This window comes from Schistocerca piceifrons, chromosome 1, assembly GCF_021461385.2.
Source record: "Schistocerca piceifrons isolate TAMUIC-IGC-003096 chromosome 1, iqSchPice1.1, whole genome shotgun sequence".
NCBI classification, from domain to species: domain Eukaryota; kingdom Metazoa; phylum Arthropoda; class Insecta; order Orthoptera; family Acrididae; genus Schistocerca; species Schistocerca piceifrons.
In genome coordinates this window covers 160,993,056-161,013,239 of record NC_060138.1, presented here as the reverse complement: position 1 = coordinate 161,013,239, position 20,184 = coordinate 160,993,056, and positions in this window count along the sequence as shown.

Here is a 20,184-nt window from a genome sequence, read left to right as displayed (position 1 = left end):
CCTTCTTGAATATTGATGTGACCTTTGCTACTTTCCAGTCTTTAGGAACAGACCTTTAGTCAAGTGAGCGGTTGTATATGATTGCTAAGAGAGGCGCTATTATGTCTACATACTCTGAAAGGAACCTGATTGGTATACCATCTGTACCGGAAGACACTGGACTCGCATTCGGGAGGACGACGGTTCAATCCCGTCTCCAGCCATCCTGATTTAGGTTTTCCGTGATTTCCCTAAATCGTTTCAGGCAAATACCGGGACGGTTCCTTTGAAAGGGCACGGCCGACTTCCTTCCCCATGCTTCCCTAACCTGAGCTTGTGCTCCGTCTCTAATGACCTCGTTGTCGACGGGAAGTTAAAAAACACACACACACACACACACACACTGGACCGTAAGACTTGCCTTTCTTAAGTGATTTGAGTTGTTTCGCAACACCTAAGATATATGCTTTTATGTCACTCATGCTAACAGCTGTTTCGATTTCGAATTCTGAAATATTTACATCTTCCCTCGTGAAGGAATTACGGAAAACTATATTTAGAAACTCCGCTTTAGTGGCACCATCATCGGTAACATTTCCATCGCTAACGCGCAGAGACGGTATTGACTGTTTTTTGCCACTGGTGTCCTTTACATACGACCAGAATCTCTGGGTTTTCTACCATATTTTGAACGCAATGAATTTCGAGCTTCCGTGAAACTTAGCCAGTCTTGGGGATTTTGCGTTCTTCTGAATTTGACATGCATTTTTTATGCGCTATGAATCTATCTATTGCTGTCGATACTGTATCTTTGAATTTGAGCCATATCTGGTCTACACTTACGTAATTAGCTTGGAATGAATGGAGACTCTCTCTTAGGAAGGCATCAAGCGAATTTTTATCTGCTGTTTTAAATAGATATATTTTGCGTTTATTTTTAGTGGTTTTGGTTGATATGGTTTTGAGTCTCGCTACAATGACCTTATGTTCACTAATCCCTGTATCCGCCATGACGCTCTGTATTAACTAACGCTCGCGACCGTTATAGCGTCTGTTTAAAGCAAACTTGATTTACATTCTCATAGTGGAGCTACTAGCGCCACTCTTACGCAACAGGCACGATATTTGAACAGAGACCATCTTTCAGATGTGGAAACATGCCTACCAACTTTCGTTTATGTTGAGATTCTTTCCCGTCAGTGGATTTATTTAACAGGTTGCGTGGGTCCATGCGTGCCGAAGCTGCATAAATTAATGAACTGATAAACACCGCCCCCTCCTAAAAAAACTGCGAGAGGGTGTACCAACAAATAACACAGTATAGAGAAAAGTTCTCAACTACTGCGTGGAACTCCTGTACAGAGTAGAAGGAGTCTGTCACAAGGAGACTTGAAAATCTGGAGGTTATCAGTCAATTTTTTAAATTCTGCTGAAGGGCTATTGATGCTGACACCTGCTGAATAGCGCAGAACTTCTTGTACACTGCCACGTAAAAGCCATTCAAGGTGAAATTATTTTTCCGTCTAGTGTTCACTGAATGAATGACTCGATATTGTCAACAAAAAATTCCTGATGCAGTGGGATGCAGAGCTAGAATTCTGATACATCTGAATAACAGCCTACACTTATTTCAAGAAATGGTGCAGCATATCAGCCTGATCGTCCTTTTCTGGACTAAGATTGTTCTTGGCGAGTGCCTCAGAATATGATATTATAGCAGATAACAAAGTGAAAAGATAAAAACTTAACAAGCCTTCGCCTGTCACTGTCAGAGACAGTAAAGACTATTGTCATACTCAACACAGCAGCATTCAACTTCTGCAATAGGTCTTAAATGCAATTCATGCAATAAATCTTTTGATCTAGTCTCAGCCCTAAGAATTTAAGGTCCGCAGCTCGTGGTCGTGCGGTAGCGTTCTCGCTTCCCACACCCGGGTTCCCGGGTTCGATTCCCGGCGGGGTAAGGGATTTTCTCTGCCTCGTGATGACTGGGTGTTGTGTGATGTCCTTAGGTTAGTTAGGTTTAAGTAGTTCTAAGTTCTAGGGGACTGATGACCATAGATGTTAAGTCCCATAGTGGTCAGAGCCATTTGAACCATTTTAAGAATTTAAAACGGACGCCTTCAGTGACTGACTGACTGCATAAGACAGAAAAATTTCCCTTTCACAAGAATTCTGTGTTTGAAACTGCAGTGTACTAGAAGCAATCAGTATCTGTATGCCCTACAAAAATACGAAAAGCTCTTCCCTCTTGACCTGAAAAAAAAAAAAACTTGTACAGATACTTATACTTCCAATTATTTATTATAGCGTTGTCATCCTGCAAGACTTTTCTCTAGAAAGCTCACGGCACCTGTAACTGGTTGTGAACGTCTGTATTCGTTACATCTGTGGTAATCAACACTTTGATCATATTTCACCGTCATATGCACAGCTATCCTGGCTGCATGCACACAGGCACAGAGATTTCCATTACCTGTCTCCTCCACTATCTTACACTGTCCCCAATAACTATCTCTCCTCGACATTCACGCTATTGCCTGAACAACTTAAACACCCGTTCCCTTCACAGCAAAATCCTTTGTGTCCCATTCCGTCGTTCAGCCACTTTCTAGCAGTCCTCAGTAGCAGGAAACCAACTCCACAATAACCTTGTGCATTATATTGGAGTAGTGAATAAATCTCCAGCTTTATAAAACATTTAATGTCACATGTAGTAAACTAACGATAATGATTATCATTGTCGCTGTACTCACTCGTTTTCTTCGTATATCTAGGATTGTCACCCGTCTCAGCATATATATGGGGACCGTCACCGTTATGGACCTTCTTGTTTAGACATCCCGACAAGACCCAATTTTGTATCGATTTTGCGAAACATTGCTACGAGCCTGGCTCAAGTACTGACGTTAGTGCAATATATACTGACGCTAGTGCAGCATGTAAATCCAGAAGTGATCCAGATGTCAAGAAGTTTATGTTGAAAAGATCGTCTCACAGATGGCATTGCAGTTTGTGTATCCCGTACCGACGATGCAACCACTTTCTAGATCTAGCACCATTATTCGAGGAAAAAAATGGCTGTCGTTAAAGGACGCAGCTGAGAGAATTGTTAAGCTTTAACTACAAGCTGACTTGTATGGAGTTTTATAAATACGTAAAAGGGGAAAAATACTTTCTGAAAAAGGTGAAATCTTCCAAAAAAATACGGCGTGCCAACTACTTCTGCCACAAAGAGTTCCATGTAATTGTGTTCTAAATAAAAAGTAATTATAGTAAGTAATTTTTTAATTTCATTTCTACACCCCCATGTCAGTGTGTCCCGACGAGGTCCAAGCTGCATATCACTATATACACCCTTCTTTCCTACCAGATCTTGCTCATTTACCAGTGTTATTAGCTGGTGCAGTCCCAGTAACCGGTCACGAAAGATGACAACGACTGGGAGAGCGGGGTGCCGACCACATCCGCATACAGTGACACTGAGGATGACTCGGCGGTCGGACGGCACCGTTGGGCCTTCCGAGGTCTGTTCGAACGGGGTTTAGTTTTTTTGCAGTCCCCTTAAACTTCCTTTCCCCAGATTTCACTATAACAGATAAATCTATTTTGGACATCTTTAAATATTTCTTACATCTGCCACTATCATTATAGTTATTATTGTCATTATTGTTCTTGTTACGATTATCACTATTAGTATCAGCAGCAGCAGTAGCGCAAGTACTGTCAGTATTGATTTCATTAGTTCATAGTCAGTATTTACGTACATTGTCGCTATAGACACTCAAACCATTTTGAGACTATTTGTCATATTAAACTGTTATTTCTTAGGTAGGCTAACTATGATGTAAAAAAAGTAATGTATGTGTGAAATCTTGCTCCGATGTTAGATACGGCATGATCGACCTAATTATATCAAGTTAAATAAATAAAGTAAATACGTTGCATGTTGTTGCAGTTCAGCCTTAATTTACGAAGTTTTTCGCGGTGTGTCAACACAATAACACCTTCACGAGTTATTATATATAATTTCCAAGCTGTCCTGGTGTTGTAAGTCTGTTTAGATACCGAAGTCACATCAGCCAGTTTCCGGCGGCCGTGGGTACGGGTTTCGGTTGGCCTGAAGAAGATGACCTGCATTTTCCCTAATCCTGCTAAAAGGTTGGCTTTACAAGGAGAAAAATTTCCCCATGACGACCGTTTCAGGGGTGGGTTCTAAATGTGCTGTTATAAGGCAGCACCTTTCGGCAGCGCTGTTAGCAGGAGCAAGGGAGAGACCAATCACAATGCCTATCTTTTGCTCCTGTTATCTGGTTGGCTGAAAAGCTAATATTTTAAACAATTTCGTGGGATGGTGAGGATCCCACGGAAGAGAGATGGTCGGTCGTCAGCTCTCGCGGGATTGACGTGGCAAGTCGTGGTCTCTCTGGGTCGGAGTTTAAACGAAATTATCGTTTCGGAATTCTGGAATGGGATTTTTCTCTGTGAGCAATGGAGTTTCGTTTCCGGAACGGAAATCTGTCAAAGTATTCGAAAGTGTATATCCGCACGCGGGCGTCGATTAAAGTCTAGGCATTTTTCTGCCGTTTTCTGTGGGACTGCAGAGTAATGGGTGTGGGTTTTTCCGATGATTTAACACTTTCAGCACTATGCTCGTACGCCATACGCGTGGGGATGTATCGGCCGTATGGACGGCGCCCGTATTCCGTACAGGGGTAGCTTTTCCATTCGCTGAAATGTGTTTTCCCGAATGCTATGTGACTGGCGGCTGTAGGACAGCGACAGTGTTCATATTTTGTCTCGAAGTTGCAGTAGGAGTCGATTTACAAGAGTGCCTTTATTGAGCATACTGTAGGAACATCAGACACTAGCTGTTTTGACCGTCATGAAGAACAGAAGGAGCCTACAAACAAGAAAGCTGAAGTAAAATGAAATGGTTTTTGTTTTGAGGCACGGTCCTAGTCTAGTGTTCAAATGGAAAAAATAAACGTGATGTATGCTGCCTCTCCGTAAGACATCAAGGAACCGTCAAAGAGTTTTCTGTACGTTCAATATGAAGTTTTACAACAACAATAAAGCAAATATTATTATAATCGAATACGAACAAGACTAGTTTAGACCGTGTCAATCAGCTTTATAATTACTACCCATTCCCAGCAAAAACAATGAAATGGCTGTTGTCCTGATGTCCACTGTGAATGGTTTTATTTTGTACAAGGATGTCACCAAGCAAAACACATCTCTAGCGGCTTTATAAAAAAGTTAGTATGGGTTTCGTAGGTACAGGAGGAGATATTCGAACACTGGAACCAACACCAACCACTAGCCTAGATAGAAATTTTGGTCTCCATTTTCCAGAAAAAGTGTCACCCACTGCCAACAACGTAAACGTGATGTGCTATTGTAAAATTTGTTCTGACAAAGGAAAGAAAGAGGCCGCGGCAATCGGATAACAAAGAAAGCAGATGGGAGTACGAAGACTGCGCTGTTGGACTTTTTGTACCACAATGTTTTCGAGACTACCACTTGGAAGTAAATTATGTATAAATTACACGTTATAATGTTTTTCATAAAATATGAAATAAATATGTACTTGTGAAATAATTTTTTGTTTTTATTTGTGAGCAAAACAATAATTTTTTGTTGGAGGGGGGGGGGGCGGGGAGGTTTTTCACGTTCTTGACAGCTCTAATACACCAATACTGATGCGACATAACATATAAGAAGCGTGTTTCCTAATCTGTAATGCATGGGGATTTAAAATGATCCTAGATGTGTGCCTCGAAGATGTTTCACTATTGCGTAATTATTGTTTAAAATTCCTAGAAAACCACCAGTTCACCAGATGACGGTTGAATGTGTTAAGAGCTCAGAGGAAACGCGAAGCCTGTAGCTAGCTGGGCGCTACAGGTTTTGTGAACGAGACGGGCTTGGGTTAATTCTGTTCAATAAATTTCACTGTTTTCTGTGCAGATCTGAGAGTGACGTTTTATTAGCGACCTTTTTCATGTTGATATTGAACTGTGTTCCTGTCTGTTTGTTAGGGCAATTGTCAATGGCAGTTACTAATAGCCAGTTGAAGGTGATTAACTGAACTCTTACGGCGAACCTTTCCTATCCAGCCGTCGGATCTAGGAGTCTTACTTGAATGCAATCAAATATTAACAGGGCTCTTGATTATTGCCTTTCGGGTTGTAAAGTTTCACTTTCTCGTGCGTTAAAGTTAGGCAAAATGTAAATGTCGTGTGACTAGGGCCTCCCGTCGGGTAGGCCGTTCGCCGGGTGCAAGTCTTTCTATTTGACACCACGTCGGCGACTTGCGCGTCGATGGGGATGAAATGTTGATGATTAGGACAACATAACACCCAATCAGTGAGCGGAGAAAACCTCCGGGAACCGAACCCGGGCCCTTAGGATTGACATTCTGTCGCGCTGACCGCTCAGCTGCCGGGGGCGAACTTAAGTGAAGCTAGCGATACTTATTTTTGGGCAGTAGTGTTACAAGTGGACAATTAATCCGACTTCACCAGAAAAGTATCAGATTGCATTACTGGATTTATTTATTTATTTATTTATTTTGCGGGACGAGCCCATACTGCCAACTCAACACTGGGAGATACGACAGTGTGTGTCGACAGTTCAGAACATTCATTAGGGCCAACCGGGCCCTGGTACGAAGTTGCATAGGCTTAGATTTGATGCCATTTTTGTGTCAGTTATGACGGTACGAAGATAGGGATAACGCAACACCCAATCCCCAAGCGGAGAAAATCTACGACCAGGCCGGAAGTCGGCTCCTGGAAGCTACGAGGACAGACGAAAATAAACGTTTCGGGGTTTCTTGTTGCATAAGATCGAAGTGTGAGTGCGACAAAGTGCCGGTGTGTCACAGTCTGTCTCCTTTCAAGCTAACGGCGCTGTGAAGATTTATCACGTAAGTCTGGCAGGAGTAAAAGTTTTGGTTTTACTAAATATTTTAACAAAAGTTGCAGCAATGTTATATCGATTACATATGAAACACCTAGTTTGACATCTTAGTAACATAGTGTAAACGTTTCACTGTCATCTTATTGTTATTGAAGCTGTAATAAAAGTTTTCCCAAAAGGTAATTTTGATTACTCTTACCTCATGTTCTAGGGTAAGAGTATGCGAGCCTGGGACAAGAGTACACTGTGTGTACTTTCACCCCATATTGAAGAAAATAAAATAGATTACAAATAAATGTATGGAAAAACAAAGTACACTACTGGCCATTAAAATTGCTACACCAGGAAGTTGACGTGCTACAGACGCGAAATTTAACCGACGGGAAGAAGATGCTGTGATATGCAAATGATTAGCTTTTCAGAGTATTCTCACAAGGTTGGCGCCGGTGGTGACACCTACAACGTGCTGACATGAGGAAAGTTTCCAACCGATTTCTCATACACAAACAGCAGTTGACCGGCGTTGCCTGGTGACACGTTGTTGTGATGCCTCGTGTAAGGAGGAGAAATGCGTACCATCACGTTTCCGACTTTGATAAAGGTCGGATTGTAGCCTATCGCGATTGCGGTTTATCGTATCGCGACATTGCTGCTTGCGTTGGTCGAGATCCAACGAGTTAGCAGAATATGGAATCAGTGGATTCCGGAGGATAATACGGAACGCCGTGCTGGATCCCAATGGCCTCGTATCACTAGCAGTCGAGATGAAAGGCATCTTATCCGCATGGCTGTAACAGATCGTACAGCCACGTCTCGATCCCTGAGTCAACAGATGGGGACGTTTGCAAGACAACAACCATCTGCACGAACAGTTCGACGACGTTTGCAGCAGCATGGACTATCAGCTCGGAGACCATGGCTGCGGTTACACTTGGCGCTGCATCACAAGCAGGAGCGCCTGCGATGGTGTACTCAACGACGAACCTGGGTGCACGAATAGGCAAACGTCATTTTTTCGGATGAATCCAGGTTCTGTTTACAGCATCATGATGGTCGTATCTGTGTTTGGCGACATCGCTGTGAACGCACATTGGAAGCGTGTATTCGTCATCGCCATACTGGCGTATCACCCGGCGTGATGGTGTGGGGTGCCATTGGTTACACGTCTCGCTCACCTCTTGTTCGCATCGACGGCACTTTGAACAGTGGACGTTACATTTCAGATGTGTTGCGACCCGTACTCTACCTTTCATTCGATCCCTGCGAAACCCTACATTTCAGCAGGATAATGCACGACCGCATGTTGCATTTCCTGTACAGGCCCTTCCGGATACAGAAAATGTTCGACTGCTACCCTGGCCAGCATATTCTCTAGATCTCTCACCAATTGAAAACGTCTGGTCAATGGTGGCCGAGAAACTGACTCGTCACAATACGCCTGTCACTACTCTTGATGAACTGTAGTATCGTGCTGAAGCTGCATGGGCACCTGTACCTGTACACGCCATCCAAGCTCTATTTGACTCAATGCCCAGATATATCAAGGCCGTTATTACTGCCAGAGGTGGTTTTTCTGGGTACTGATTTCGCAGGATCTATGAACCCAAATTGCGCGAAAATGTAATCACATGTCAGTTCTAGTATAATATATTTGTCCAATGAATACCTGTTTATCATCTGCATTTCTTCTTGGTGTAGCAATTTTAATGGCCAGTAGTATAAGTACTCTTTATCTTTGAGCGAATTCAAAAATAAATGTAATGATCTGAGAGCAGGGCCGAAAAAACGTTAATCGAGCGAAATGCAGTGCGTGCTATTGGTTGTTCTTCTTCCAAATTTTGTGAATCGGCCGAGGGGCTGAGATGTTTATTCATAAAATATACATCTTTTTCTTATCGATAGTAAGGGTAGGGCCTAGCTATAGGGCATTGTGCACCTTTCCTTCTTTAATTAGGCACAAACAAATTTATTTTATGTTGTAAAACGCAGGTATCCTTAGAAATATGCCAGCGAGCTTTGTTTCAGATCAGAATTTCCTAGACAGTCAGAGCAGTGTTGCCAACTCTAAAAAACCCGAGTCGCTATATTCAATATCAAAAGTCGCTAGAAAGTCGCTAAAACTGATTTTACTAGGGGTGTACTGAAAATTTCGTGCTGTGAATGGTTCAATAAGCCAAGGAGGGGGGGGGGGGGGGACAAAATATTAATAAAAATTGTCTCATACGTAATTGCTATATTGTCTTAATTAAATGATGCATCGCTTGCAACAACATACATATAAAATACGCTAACTTTTAATTAAACATGTGATCATAATTGACGCAACACATGAACTGTTGTTTCAATGACAGTAGTCAAATATACTAGAAATATACAACTATATTTGTAACAAAAGAAAGCAAGAACTAAAATTAGGTTACAAAATACATACATACCAGTATGTGAGCTATTCATCGTCACTCAGACGAACGAATAACTCTTCTGTTTCATGCTCTGACAGAACTGTAGTTGATGTAGAGGGTTGAACGTCGCTCAAAAGATGATGTTGCAGTTCGACTGGTTTTGTCGCAAAAGAGTAACTTCTGTTCGTTTCAATAAGCTCCAATACGTCTGGTGGTATGTCAAAAGATACACAATCTTTATTTTGTTTCTTCAGCTGGTCTCTCAATATGATCAAAGCATTAATTGTCTTTAACGATAGTCTGTTACGTTGTTTAGTTTTTATAATGCTCATAGAGCTGAATATTCTTTCCACTTCTGCATTTGAATGTGGTAGGCATAGAACAGTCATTGCTAGCTGCGAAATCAAAGAAAAAGGATTCTCCACTGCGGCATTTTTATACTGCAAAACCTCACTCCAAAATCGAGCAGTGCTAGTAGTGTTATTCCACCTAATGAAGTTGATATTATGCCATTCTTGCAGCATACCGTCTATGAAATCGCTACTAAAACCCAATTCTTTGGCTACATCCGCTACAGAATTATTTTTATTCACTTTTAGTGTTTCTTCAACATTCGGCATTAACTTTTTTTCAGGATCGTAACGTTACTTGGCAGTATTTGTTGAATTTATTTAATGAGTTTCAGACTAAACTGAATGCATCTCTTCTTCAAATAAACTTTATTTTCTTTAGACAAACTTGACTCAGACAATTTCTGTTCAATATACATAAATGACCTCGTGCATGACATCGGAAGTTCACTGAGGCTTTTTGCAGGTGATGCTGTGGTGTATCGAGAGGTTGTAACAATGGAAAATTGTACTGAAATGCAGGAGGATCTGCAGCGAATTGACGCATGGTGCAGGGAATGGCAATTGAATCTCAATGTAGACAAATGTAATGTGCTGCGAATACATAGAAAGATAGATCCCTTATCATTTAGCTACAAAATAGCAGTTCAGCAACTGGAAGCAGTTAATTCTATAAATTATCTGGCAGTACGCATTAGGAGTGATTTAAAATGGAATGATAATATAAAGTTGATCGTCGGTAAAGCAGATGACAGACTGAGATTCATTGGAAGAATCCTAAGGAAATGCAATCCGAAAACAAAGGAAGTAGGTTACAGTACGCTTGTTCGCCCACTGCTGGAATACTGCTCAGCAGTGTGGGATCCGTACCAGATAGGGTTGATAGAAGAGATAGAGAAGATCCAACGGAGAGCAGCGCGCTTCGTTACAGGACCATTCAGTAATCGCGAAAGCGTTACGGAGATGATAGACGAACTCCAGTGGAAGACTCTGCAGGAGAGACGCTCAATAGCTCGGTACGGGCTTTTGTTAAAGTTTCGAGAACATACCTTCACCGAAGAGTCAAGCAGTATATTGCTCCCTCCTACATATATCTCGCGAAGAGACCATGAGGATAAAATCAGAGAGATTAGAGCCCACACAGAAGCATACCGACAATCCTTCTTTCCACGAACATTACGAGACTGGAATAGAAGGGAGAACCGATAGAGGTACTCAGGGTACCCTCCGCCACACACCGTCAGGTGGCTTGCGGAGTATGGATTTAGACGTAGATGTAGAAGCCAAGGTTCGGATTTGCGTACATACATTCGCTTGGAACTGGTGTTGTCAACAAATCAACAGTTGGAAAAACTGTGTTTTCTCCGAGTGACTGCATGAGAAATACAAGTGTATCTAGTAATTTAGTGGGGTCATTTTCTTCTCCTTCAAAAGCTTTTATTGCTATTTGTACGTCTTTTAAAGCATGTTTAAGGTAAAACATGTAAAGCTGATTTGAGTCGTCACAATACATCTTGTACAAAAGATAGGCAGTGTAACAATTGTCTTGAATCATAGCAAGTGAAAAATATAGCTTTAGTTCTTCCCACTGCTCCAGAATTCTTCGTATTGCTGGTTCAAGTAAAAACCAAAGTGATGCACAGACCTTCAAAATTTTTAGTGGCTGTTTTCCATAATTTACTGTCTCATAAACCTTTTTATATCCCTCTTGTCTTTTGGGTGAAATGGAGAACCAATTGTAGGTTTCCCGTTCAAGAAACTCTATGTTTCTAGGTATGGTATTCACTGAAGCATGCGAAACTGCAAGCTGAAGAGAGTGATAAATGCAGCGGATCAGTACCAAATGCTTCAAACCATATTCTCTCTTGAGTTGTTCGAAAAGCCGATTGTTTATTCCAACCATTGGACAAGCATTATCTGTGCCAATTCCTCCCATATTAGCGATTGGAAGTTTGAGATCTTTTAAAGAATTCACAAGAACAGCAGCCAGAATTCTTGCATCTGCAGTTTCTACTACAGCGAGTTTGAGAAATGCTGATCTAATGGTTTAGTTGTTTACACTATAGTACCGTGTAACGATATCTAGCATTTTAGATATTGATACATCTGTGGATTCATCTAATAGTACACTGTATTTTTGGTTACCTATATCTTCAACCAATGATTGTGTAAAATATGGAGCCAAAACTTCAGTTATAATGTTAGTGCACTTTGTACGATGTAATTGCATGTTTTTAGCGCCCTCATCACCGGAAAACACCTTTTGTACAGTATTCCTAAATGATCTACAGCTAAAATAGAACAATGTTCAGCAATAAATAGAGAAAGGGCGCCTTCCGCTCTGCTTGCTATTCTAACTGTAGTTTTCGGAACAATTGTAACAGGTAAGGTGGTTTGTGTTTTTTTTAATCAATTTTTTGTTTATGCTTAATAGTTTTCGAATGCTTTCTAATGTCACACAATTTAGCATAAAACTCTGTTGCACATACTTGACATCTTACCTTGGATAAGTCTCCAACTACTGGTTTCAGCCACCCATTAAATTAAGGTTCTGCTTCCCACGCATCCCGATATTTTTGAGCGTACTGCTTCTTCTTCTGCGGTAAATCCATTATGTAAGCCAGCACAACATAAGTTGCACCAATTTATAATCACTGAAAATACATTAAAACTCAGGCGAACTAGAAGTCATGAAACAATCTACTCACTCGGTAACTCGATATCAGTCCTAGTGTTCATTGTTTAAACCGTAATAATATCTGAAATACCCCAACCGAATTGTTCTTGCGTTACCACTGTGCATGTGGTAATAATTTGACTGCGAGTTAACATTTCGAAAAATTAGAGGTTGCTGGACAGAAATGTATTTCATTATACTTAATATTACGTATGTTTTTTGTCAATTCTAAAAATAAAGGAAGTTCAAAGTTGAAGAATTATAGATCGATACGCTATCGACAACAGGCTAGTGGGTAAGGAATAATGAATTGTTCTATAGTCAACATTTTCTTACTCTGTAAGCAATTCCAACATTCAGGTTTACTACATGCTGAACAATGCTACATGATCTGCTAAGAACTGAATTTAACTTAGTAAATCTAGAACAATGTCAGTGTAGTACCCATTCTATAGTTAAAATCTTAGTTTTATTAATGAAAATACTGGCCCAAAATAGTTTTGATTTGTACTTCAAAAGTCGTCAGTACTCCAAAAGTCGCCAGATAAGTCGCTAAATAATTTTTGTCGCTAAAAAGTTTTTTTTTTGTCGCTAAGACGAAGGCAAAAGTCGCCATTTCTATCGAGAAAGTCGCTCAATTGGCAACACTGAGTCAGAGAGATGTGGTATTCCTTTGCTAAAACAGAAGAATGTAATGGTAATTCTACTGTTTTTTGAGCGCTAAGTTGTATCTTGTCTTCCGTCTTCTGCACTACAGAGTTGTGTTAGCTTGCCCGTGTACGTATTTCTTCCGCTAGCTTTAAATAAGATTAAAATTGGTATGCTCTACTCTACTGTTACCAGTTATAAAATGTTTCCTTGCCTCGAATTTTGACATGCGTTTGTATTCGTTCTCTATTTTTCAAAACATTCAATGGCCGGAACAGCGCAGTCGGTAAGGAATTCTTGGGAGATGTAATGACCGAACATGTTCCGTGTTTTGTCATTAATCTGTCTTTGAAAGAAATACAAAGCGGCTCTGAGATACGTTATCTATCATTTAAAGTACCATGCAGTAATTTTTGTATCAGCTAACATAAAATGATTCGGTAATTGGTCTCCAATCAGTGACGTAGTCGATCTTCAGTACCGGTCAGACACAGGCCCCACTGTACTGTTTTTAATCGATGGTGGTATAAAGAAGGTGCAGTATTCTCATACAGCACTCTGGACTAAACATATGTCCTTTATTTTCGAAAGCCGACCGGCGTGGCCGTGCGGTTCTAGGCACTTCAGTCTGGAACCGCGTGACCGCTACGGTCCCAGGTTCGAATCCTGCCTCGGCCATGGATGTGTGTGATGTACTTAGGTTAGTTAGGTTTAAGTAGTTCTAAGTTCTAGGGACTGATGACCTCAGATGTTAAGTCCCATAGTGCTGAAAGCCATTTGAACCATTTTGAACACATACATACAATCCACGATCGTTGATTAGACTGGAGGTCACAGAAAACATTATTGTTCATTATAATTCATGTGACCCCTTCTCTAATTGCCTAAGGTATGTCACATAAATATTTCTTGTATAACATGAAAACAGTACTTTTATTAAAATATATGGTCGTTTTTCGCTCAATCCAATAACAAAAAATCCATATCAGGATGCAAAAAAAAGGAGACACTATAACACAGTCATTAAACTAGAGTGCCGTTATAGGACTGAATCATCACTTCAAACAGAAAGAGAGACATTGAACAGATCCAAAAGAGAGAATGAAAGACAATCAGGAAAATCTTAGGTCCACGTTATATTGTACAAGGCACGTACAGACTAAAGGAAATACACCAAAATATACTGGGACATGAGTATTCTGTGAGTATATTAAAAGAATAGAACCAAAACTTCCTGGCAGATTAAAACTGTGTACCGGACCGAGACTCGAGTTCGGGATCTTTGCCTTTGGCGGGCAAGTGCTCTACCAACTGAGCTACCCGAGAACGACTCACGACCCGTCCACACAGCTTTAATTCCGCCAGTACTTCGTCTCCTACCTTGCAAACATCGCAGAAGCTCTCCTGCCTAGAATAGAACCAATTAGTTTAGCTAGACAGGTTGTGGAATTCAACGAAACTCGCTGTCCTGCTAAAATTGAAACAATAAGATGGATCGACGCAGTTGTAGAAGGCCTGGAAGAAGCAGAAATAACTTAATTTGATGTACGAGACAGGAAAAATAATTGGAAAAAAATTCAAACTGGACAGTTGGTCTAACAGAAAGAGCTCATGGAGACTGGAACAACTTTGTCTGATGAGTGGAAAAGATAACATTCTGAGAAGTGAGATTAATATGGACCCAAAGGAAAGTTACAACAAAACTCTAAATGAAATTTGTTGTTCTTCACGTGGTGTAGTAGCTTCCAAATGAGAACAACAATTATTATAACTGCAATAATAAATAACAAAAACCAAGAAAAAATAAAAAGAAAATGGGAAAATGATTGAGATAAAATCCTAGAATTATACTCCAAATTTAACGTCGGTTCTTCGCTGGCCTCAGAAAGCTCGAGTGCCAACACCCTATTGTCTTTCTTTCTGATCTTGAATAAAGACTTTTATTTTAAATTTTTATTCACCTTGGTTAGTGTGTTAAATGCTAACTATGCGAAACAGGGTAACGAGGCATACCCAAAACTAGTCCACGTGCCGGATAGTGATATTTGGTACGCATGTATTTTAAACGCATATTGTGAGGCTCCATTTCGTTGGTAATTACTCTTATCCTTGTTGGTGCCGTATTGTTCCGTCATTAGTATTATTCAATAATCGATTGGATAAAGTTCCTGAAGCATCATGCATTGAGATGTTGCTATTAGTTTATTATATGCTTTGTTAAAAGCAATTGCAGAATAACGGTAACAACATGAGGTGAAATGATCATATGGTATTGTTGGCCGGGAATGGGGCATTTGGGGGAGTTCGGCCGCCGTATTGCAAGTTAACGCCACATCGGCGACTTGCGAGTCAATGATGATGAAAGACGCACAACACCCAATCCCCTGCCGGTAATCGAACCCAGGCCCCCTGCGTGGAAGCTACGGAGGCGGACACTGCGGTAACAATATCATACTACGATATTTGAATACAACTTCAGCTTTCACGAATGCTTCAGTTTTTGACTGCACTACCTACTTGCGAATTGCTCTTCACTATTCTTCGGACACACGACGGTAAAGTTCAGGATACTACTTGGCTTTCTTTGGAATACTTCCTCCGACCGAATTTTCATGACAGACCACGCCTGTAAACTTCTCTATAAACAGAACAAACAACTGCAAAATTCATTGTTGAGCCCAGAAGTGATTAACCTCACAGAGGTTGTATTTGTTCTCGTATCGATCGAGATGCACTAACACTGCCTCACAATATTCTAGAGCAGAAAATCTTTGGTGACCCACGGGCCTAGGGTTGCCGTATCTAGCTGGGACATCGTCGAGACATTCTGAGTTGGGGGTGTAGAAATGAAGTAAGAAATTTATGTAACATAATTACTTTTTATTTAGAACGCAGTTACATGGAACATGTTGCGACAGAAGTAGTTGACATACCACATTCTTCGGAAGATTTCATTTTTCAGCAAGTCTTTTTTCTGTTTTATGTATTTATAAAACTCCATGCAAGTCAGCTTGTAATTAATCTGGCGCTGTAAGATTGATTCCACAGTCCCTGGCAGCAGTCGATTTCTTTCATCACTCCACTGGGCCACATAAGCGGAAGTACTCTTTCCACAGTGGCGCTGTGTGCAGAAATAGAAAACAAATATCCGCATACTTTAGCACTTGGCATTTACGTTCACGATTTTCGAAAGTTCATACCACTAAATAAATGTAGACATGTCACTATAGGAAATAAGCGCTTATAAAAGCAACTGCTTGCAGCTAATTTATTATAAATTTTCAGTTTCTACGGTTCAACTGTTCTAGTAAGTCCACAACGGACAAGAAATGTTCACTAATGTTAAAACACTGTATGAGGTGTGACCCTACAGACAGGAATACACTGTTGTATTCGTCGTTGCCTGGAAGCAAACAGCCAATGTCATCTTTAGGAATTCTTTGCCATACACGAAACATATGCTGTGTCACTTCATGAAGATTGCTGGCTGGAGGCTAGTATGAAAGTATATGTCTTCTCATCACATCCCAGGCAAGCTCTGTGGGTGACTAACCAGGGCAATGAATTGGCAAGGGACTGAGATGAAACAGCTACAAATCTCACAATACGCTTCCTGATCCATACGTCCTTTCTTGACAAAAGATCATTGTATTATGTAATCATCGGAAAAGTGACACTTTCTCTTTCCATCCTTAGGCATTTTCGTAAGCTACGATAAGTTTATGAGATAGTAAACAGTCGACAGTTCGCGTCGTATATACGCTATAAACACTTCAGACTTTACTAACTTGCACTCGTTATTCGTATTGCATTTAGGAAAAATAGTCTTGTCAGATTGCTATTCAAATGAGAACTGCCGAATTTTTCCGCATGGCGCTGCTTAAATAGTTCCAGCCCCTTACTACTGGAGAAGCCTGGTACTTTGTCGATCTAGAAGGTGCTCACATCGTTGATACAGGATACGCAACATGCGACGCCATATGTGAGACGACCTTGTCAACATAAATTCTTAACATAAATAAAACCAACGGAGACCGCATTTACATGCTGCACTAACAGATGGAGTAACTTTATTGCCTGAGCCAAACACATAACAGTATTTTGCAAAATCGGAACAAAATTGGGTCTTGTCGGGATGTCGGTACAAGGAGGTCCATAACGGTGACGGCAGCGATATATTGGAGCAGATGGCAACCCTACACTAGGGTGACCAAATTATTTTCGGTGAACACTGGGACACATTCACCCGGGTGCCAATGGACACCTCATTCCCCATGTACCCAGGTTTCTTAATTTTAAATATTAATGTTTTGTTGATACATTTTGTTAACCCGATTATTAGAACTAATAAGAGGATACAAAAGATCGATTTTCATTTATTTATTTATTTTATTTATTTATTTATTTATTGTTCCGTGGGACCAAGTTAAGGAGAAGTCTCCATGGTCATGGAACGAGTCAATACATAAAATTATAACACGATATTAGAAACAGATAAAATGAAATATAAAAAAACATATTCAGGTGACAAGTCGTAAATTTAAATAATGAATATCAACAATGTAACACTGGAATTTGCTTACTTTTTTAGCTCTTCCAGGAGCTCCTCGACAGAATAGAAGGAGTGAGCCATGAGGAAACTCTTCAGTTTGGACTTAAAAGAGTTTGGGCTACTGCTAAGATTTTTAAGTTCTTGTGGTAGCTTATTGAAAATGGATGCAGCAGAATACTGCACTCCTTTCTGCACAAGAGTCAAGGAAGTGCATTCCACATGTAGATTGAATTACTGCCTAGTATTAACTGAGTGAAAGCTGCTAACTCTTGGGAATAGGCTAATATTGCTAACAACAAACGACATTAAAGAAAATATATACTGTGAGGGCAATGTCAGAATTCCCAGACTATTGAATAGGGGTCGACAAGAGGTTCTCGAACTTACACCACATATAGCTCGAACAGCCAGTTTTTGAGCCAAAAATACCCTTTTTGAATCAGAAGAATTCCCCCAAAAAATAATACCACACGACATAAGCGTATGAAAATATGCGAAGTAGACTACTTTTCGTGTTGAAGTGTCACTTATTTCAGATACTGTTCTAATGGTAAATAAAGCAGCATTTAGTTCCTGAACAAGATCCTGGACATGGGCTTTCCACAACAGCTTACTATCTATCCGAACGCCTAGGAACTTGAACTGTTCCATCTCGCTTACAATATGCCCATTCTGTCTGATCAAAATATCAGGTCTTGTTGAATTGTGAGTTAGAAACTGCAAAAACTGAGTCTTACTGTGATTTAGCATCAAATTATTTTCCACAAGCCACGAACTTATTTCATGAACTACATTATTTGATACTGTTTCAATATTACACACAAGATCCTTCACTGTCAAGCTGGTGTCTCAGCAAACAGAAATATTTTTGAATCACCTGTAATACTAGAAGGCATATCATTTATATAAATAAGAAACAGCAGTGGCTCCCGCACCGACCCTTGGGGAACGCCCCACTTAACAGTGCCCCTTTGGGACTGAACATCACAACCACTCTCAATATTGCGGAGAATTACCTTCTGATTTCTGTTCTTAAAGTAAGAGGCGAACCAATTGTAAGCTACTCCCCTTACTCCATAATGGTCCAACTTCTGCAGTAATATTTTGTGGTCAACATAGTCAAAAGCCTTCGTTAAATAAAAAAAAAAACACCTATCGTTCGCAACCTTTTATTTAATCCGTCCAAAACCTCACAGAGAAAAGAGAATATAGCATTTTCAGTTGTTAAACCATTTCTAAAACCAAACTGTACATTTGACAGCAAATTATGTGAATTTAAATGCTCCAGTAACCTTGTATATACAACCTTCTCGATAACTTTAGCAAACACCGATGGCATAGAAATAGGTCTATAATTGTCAACATTATCCCTGTCTCCCTTTTTATAAAGTGGCTTCACTACCGAGTACTTTAATTGGTCAGGAAACCGACCACTCCTAAAGGAAAAGTTACAGATATGGCTAAGTACTGGTCTAACATACATAGAACAACACTTCAGTATTCTGCTAGATACTCCGTCATATCCATGAGAGTTCTTGGTCTTTAGTGATTTAATTGTTAACTCAATCTCCCTCTTGTCAGTATCATGGAGGAGCATTGCAGGTAACAGTCTCGGAACACTTTTTTCTAAGAGCGCTATATGATACTCTGTTGGGACTAGGTTTCCATTTAGTTCACCTGCTATATTCAGAAAGTGATTATTAAATACTGTACATATATGTGACTTATCAGTAACACGGACATTCCCACTATGCACTGATTCTATATCCTCGACCTGTCTCTGCAGACCATATGGTTTTAATTTTATCCTGAGACTTAGCTATGCTATCTGCGTACCACATACTTTTTGCCTTCCTAATAACATTTTTAAGCACCTTACAATACTGTTTGTAATGGGCTGCTGCATTTAGATTTTGACTGTTTCTAACGTTTTGATATAATTGGCACTTTGTTCTACAAGATATCCTTATCCCTCTAGTCAGCCACCCAGGCTGCCTGTTTGTGCTAGTACCCTGTTTTGAACGTTCTAACGGAAAGCAACTTTCAAAGAGCACGAGAAAAGTCTTGAGAAAAGCATTATATTTATCGTCTACTGTATCAGCGCTATAAACATCTTGCCACTCTTGTTCCTTGATAAGGTTTACAAAGGTCTCTACAGCAACTGGATCAGCTTTCCTAAACAGCTGATTACTATATTTAACACGTGTTGCAGCACAAAAATCTTTTAGAGTTAAAATTTGTGCATCATGATCTGAAAGCCCATTCACCTTTTTGCTAACAGAATGCCCTTCTAGTAATGAGGAATGAACAAAAATGTTGTCTATGGTTGTTCTACTGTTCCCTTGCACTCTCGTTAGAAAGAATACGGTTTGCATAAGATTATATGAATTAAGGAGGTCTACCAGCATCCTCTTCCTTGCACAATCACTTATACAATTAATACTGAAGTCACCACATATAACAAACTTTTTGTATTTCCTATGAAGTGAACCAAGAACCTCCTCCAGCTTTAGCAAAAACGTTGTGAAATCGGAGTCTAGGGATCTATAAATAACACCCGTTAGAAGTTTAGCTCCGTTAAATTTAACTACACCTGCACAACATTTAAACACCTTTTCAGTGCAGTACTTTGAAACATCAATTGACTCA